The 5,077-nt window shown below is 39.3% G+C and overlaps 1 long non-coding RNA gene across 2 annotated transcripts; it reads right to left on the reverse strand.

Annotated features, from left to right (window-relative positions):
* Positions 1-732: 732 nt before the first annotated feature.
* LOC118879713 (uncharacterized) lies at positions 733-2,777 on the reverse strand. 2 transcript variants are annotated; one of them, XR_010655322.2, is made up of 3 exons: positions 2,651-2,728; positions 1,164-2,428; positions 733-1,098 (listed from the first exon to the last, which is right to left on the reverse strand). It is a non-coding gene; the product is annotated as an uncharacterized lncRNA (long non-coding RNA). The 2 variants fall into 2 exon arrangements; XR_010655321.2 differs by having other exon boundaries at positions 1,164-2,777.
* Positions 2,778-5,077: the final 2,300 nt, after the last annotated feature.

The following is a 5,077-nucleotide window of genomic DNA, read 5'->3' on the forward strand; positions in this document are numbered from 1 at the left end:
TCTACCTTCAAATAGAATAATAAATAATCTAATAAATTTGTGCACTCGAAGGCATTCCAAACGTTTTGAGCGTGCTGATAACTCTCTTCAGAACAGTGTCTATCAGTTAATTGGTTATAAAAATTTTCGCGCAACGGTAATTGTGTATCTGACAAGCGTTCAACTGAATTTAAATAGCTATACGGAAATATGCCTTTACGTTTAACCATTTGAAATTTGTTCGGGTCCGTGAAAAATGACTTTATTGTGGTTAGATTTTCTTCTTTTAAATAACTGGCTAAGCTGTCTAAACTGGAAGGCATAAATCTAAATGAATCTAAAAATCGAAGTTCTAACGTTTCATTGGGATTTATATAAATTTTCTTTGAGATCGAAATATAAAACTCTTTGTTTAGCGGAATTATAGAAATATCACCAGGAATTTTAATTAATTCTTTTACAAATAAATGAGCATCGTATGCCGAGAGATTATGGAAAAATATTGGGAAAAATTTTGCTAATTTATAGTTTAAATTGCAATTATTATGTGCTACACCTCTATATTTGCCTGTTAAGTGACAATGGTCTAGAACTCTTTTAGATTGTTCAGTTAATATATTACCGCATATACTACAATTTTGTTCTAAGTCAATTATTTTTTGTTGCTCCATTGATAGCGGATATAAGGGTATCGTTACATTTAAGTGATTTTGATATAACACTAAACAATCATTATATATGCTCTCAACAAAATGTGTTGCACAATCTTCACCATAATATATTCGATATATATCCAAACTATTGTCAAATGAACACTTTATATAATAACTATATGCATACGGTATGTGCTTTTGAATCAAATTTATGTTATCCGAAGTTTTCAGATTCATCCCTTCTAAAATACACTCAAAATCAGCATATGCTACAAAAGGAACATCTAATTGATTTTTCAAATTTTTAAATCTTAAAGTCGCCGTTTCATTTGTAGGCATCTCAGTTATAATTCTATTACACTCCATAATATGTCGTTCCAGTTTGTCGCTATCGTAGAAATGTAGAAAACAGCCATTGCATAGATGAATCTTCCTCGTACTTTTCGTTATTTGTTTGCGAAGTAATCTAATGGAGAATCAAAGAAATAAATATAATTTTTTTATTTTTTAATTTTCTAATTTAATACTTACTTGGAAATATTTTTAATCCAAGCATAGTGATATTTGTCATCCTTCTCGAGAAGTAGTAGATATATAGTGTGTAAAACGTTGTCAGTTTTATTATTAGTTAAATAATATGGACCGATAATTGTCTTTTCATCGCTGTCTACACCCAACACAGTTATACTAATTTCAGGATTATTTTCTTCAAATATTTTTATGCTGTCGACCGGTGTGGGGAATTTTAATCCACTAAAATTTAATGATTTATTATTTATATTTATTATATCCGATCCAATGTTGTAAATGCCTTTACGTTTATATTGATTGGGTAGATTCTTATTACAAGGTAATTTCACAAAAGCCGATATTAATGCCCATTTAAAACAATATTCGTCTCTATTTTGCACGTTGATGCAGGCTTTTCTGTTTACTATTTCTCTTGGTAAACCAATGAAATTCGAGCCCTTTATTAGCTGATATTTATTTATATTAACTTCTAAATGAACTATTTCAATTAGGGACCAACCACTGTCTCGTTCTTGAAACTCGCTCATCTCACTTTTTATATAGTCATTTAAATTTTTGATTATTTCATTTAGATTTTCAGTCTGACTCATTGTTTGATTTAAGACTTGCATTTTTGTTTGAAATGACTTTAGATTGATTTCACAATGATCTTCACTCTCTTTAATCAAAACATAATTACAGAATTGTTCAAAATTAAATTTGATATTGACGTGTTTTTTTTGAGCTTCTTGGAGTAGAGTGATCACTTGTTCTTTGATTGATTGTTGAAATAAATTGATATCCAAGCATTCTTTATTTGGATTTGTGATTATATAAGTTTCAATACGATTCCGAAATGCACTTCTTATACACCGCAAGTTATCACTTATTTGCGCACCAGATAATTGTTTATGCAAGTTGGTGCGTAAGTGATGCGACCAACTAATTTTAGCAACATTTAGATTACAGACATCACAATATCGTATTTCACTAGCGACAGGATTTGTGTTACTAGGCCCAGGATTGTTATTGTTATGTAAAGCATCACCCATTTTTGTTTTTGTTTTGTTTTGTTTTAAATATTTATAAAAAAAGTTTATTTTATTTTTTTCTTATTCGTTACAAAAATTTAAAATATAATTATCTCCTTCTGATTTAAGTTTGACTAGCTTGTAGCCCCCCGTCGCCATGTGCTCCACAGCTTGCGATGACAGAGTACTAAAGCGTTCTGGTAAGAACACCACAAAATCTTCAAATGTGAGCATAATTTTAGCGCCGAAGCGTGTCTGCTACACTTCAGCGTTCTTTATCACAATCGGTGTGTCAAACGGGAGAGCCTTAACACTCTTTATTGGGGGCAGAGAGACGGCCCCAAGCTCGTTAAACTGTTCTCCAAAGTCAGACATATTCGCTGCTGCTGCTGCTGCTTATAATGCTGATGATGAAGGACTCTTCAAATAGTGTAAGTGAGTTCTTGCTCTGAATTTGACTTCTGCTTTCTGAATTACCCCAGTACTATACATCTCATATTTATACCAGTTTGCGAGACGAAAAAAATCTGAAAAGAAAGAGAGATAAAATACTTATGTAGTACATTTCAATAAAATAAATACATGTGGAAAGCGATAACAACAATATATATATATACACACAACAATGTTTCACGATAACAATATATACATACATAACTTTTAAAACGAGAGTGAGAGAACAAGTGGGAGGGCGGAGTGGACGCTATCGCAAACGAGAGTGAGAGTCCGAGGACAAGCGGGAGGGAAAGTGGGAGGGGGAGGGGGAGGGGGAGGGGGAGGGGGAGGGGGAGGGGGAGGGGGAGGGGGAGGGGGAGGGGGAGTGGGAGGGGGAGAAGGAGGGGGAGGGGGAGGGGGAGGGGGAGGGGGAGGGGGAGGGGGAGGGGGAGGGGGAGGGGAAGTGGGAGGGGAAGTGGGAGGGGAAGTGGGAGGGGGAGTGAGCGCAACCCCCCAGAGGGTCAAGCACCAGGACAAGCGGGAGGACAAGCGGGAGGACAAGCGGGAGGGGAACTGGGAGGGGGAGTGGGAGGGGGATTGAGCGCGGCCCTAGCAACTTCCACAACAACAACTTACGCAAGCGATAAGCGCCCCCGCACCAGCGAAACAGTGAGTCAGAACATACAATACAAATTTATCCAGAGCATACAAATACACCATCGTTTTATCCAGAACATACAAATACACCCTACTTCTGACTGACTGGGTCTTTTAGCTCGGCTCAGATGCCGACGAGTTGTGGGTCATTATCCGTTTCTGAGTAATACTCGGATAATGTCTTTCTCATGTTTTCTAATCTGCCGTCCAGGGCGACATTGGAGAAGTCCTCCTTTTTAAGCAGGTAGGTCCACCTCTTTCCTATTCAGTTTAAGTTGCTTTTACTGCTGGGGCAATCACGTTGGGCGCCAGATGTAACGAACTGTTTTTTGTGGTTTTCCCGCTACGAGATTCGTGCGGCTAGCTCAGTAGCTCAGAGAAAAAGGACAGATTTCACAGGTTCGAAGTGGGTTTATTTGCGGGTATATTACTACAAATGACTTGGTAGCTTAGATTGCCTTGATATTGGCCTTCGGTGACTCCGACGGTCCTGGTCGTCTCGACGACCTCGTTGACTCGGTGCTCCAGTCCTGTAGCTCCCTGTACATCCTCAAAGCTCCCTGAAGATGCTCGTTCGCTGCTCGTCCTTGAAGCGTTGACTCGGTGACTGTTTACGACGACTCGGACTCGCGAGGGGGGTCAGCCGTGCGGGCTTAGGGAAGCGTCACCGTCCGGATCGACTGGGTTAGTGATCCTTATCAAGAATATACATACTTTATGGGGCTGGAAACGCTTCCTTCTGCCTGTTACATACATTCCGACGAATCTAGTATACCCTTTTACTCTACGAGTAACGGGTATAAAAATGTATCCACTGTGTGCAACAGGAAAATATAGGAGACTGAAACTGAGAGACTGGTGGGTCAATCGATAGGTATTGATGAGACCAATACATTTCAGTTTAAATTTTGATTCTAGCATCACAACTGTAGGAGCAACTGTTTTGGGCGGCTTGTAGGCATTTCTGAAACAAACTTGCGCTGCGCACGAATCTCAGGAATCTGCATGCCTAATCCCAGTATTTTAGCTCCTCCGAGATCTCAGCGTTCATACGGACAGACGGACACGGCTAGATTGACTTGGCTGTGATCCTGATCAAGAATATATGTACTTTGTGGGGTCGGAAACGCTTTCTTCTGCCTGTTACATACTTTCCTACGAATCTAGGAGACCCTTTTACTCTACGAGTAACGGGTATAAAAATAGAAGGACGACCCAAAAACAGGAGTATCAATCAAGAGGAGGACGGCCTCAAACGAAAATGAGACAAACAAAAAAGACGATTCGTGGGCGATAATATTTATTTTTATTGTATTATGTATTATAATATTAAGAGCGATACATCTTATAAGATCTTCAAATCGGTTAGTGAATTTAGAGGTGAGAATGAAAAATACATCAGTTATGGGGCAATATGCCAGAGGCAGCAACAGGTTTTATTCTGCCTTATCACAATGGCCAGACTTGACTTTGTCTTTAGTGACAAACGTCCCATCGTACTTCGGCATAGCCAATAATGTGTCCCAGATATCGCACACGTCGCCTAGCGAAGTGACTCTTGGCAATGTTGATGGTCAATCCCGCTCGCTTGAGGTGCAGGGCAGTCTTTCTCAACACTCACGTGACTCTCAAAGCTCGACCAGACCACTAAGAGGTCATCCAGGTAGACCAATACTCTATCTTTGAGACAAGCCGGATCGACTTTGTCCATTAGGCGAGATATTGTGCTGGTGGCGTTACATAGCCCGAATGGCATAACTGTGAATTTCTACAGCGGCCTCCCCGAAATAGTAAACAGTGTTTTGTCTCGGG

Source organism: Drosophila suzukii, unplaced genomic scaffold (assembly GCF_043229965.1).
Source record: "Drosophila suzukii unplaced genomic scaffold, CBGP_Dsuzu_IsoJpt1.0 scf_35, whole genome shotgun sequence".
NCBI classification, from domain to species: Eukaryota; Metazoa; Arthropoda; class Insecta; order Diptera; family Drosophilidae; genus Drosophila; species Drosophila suzukii.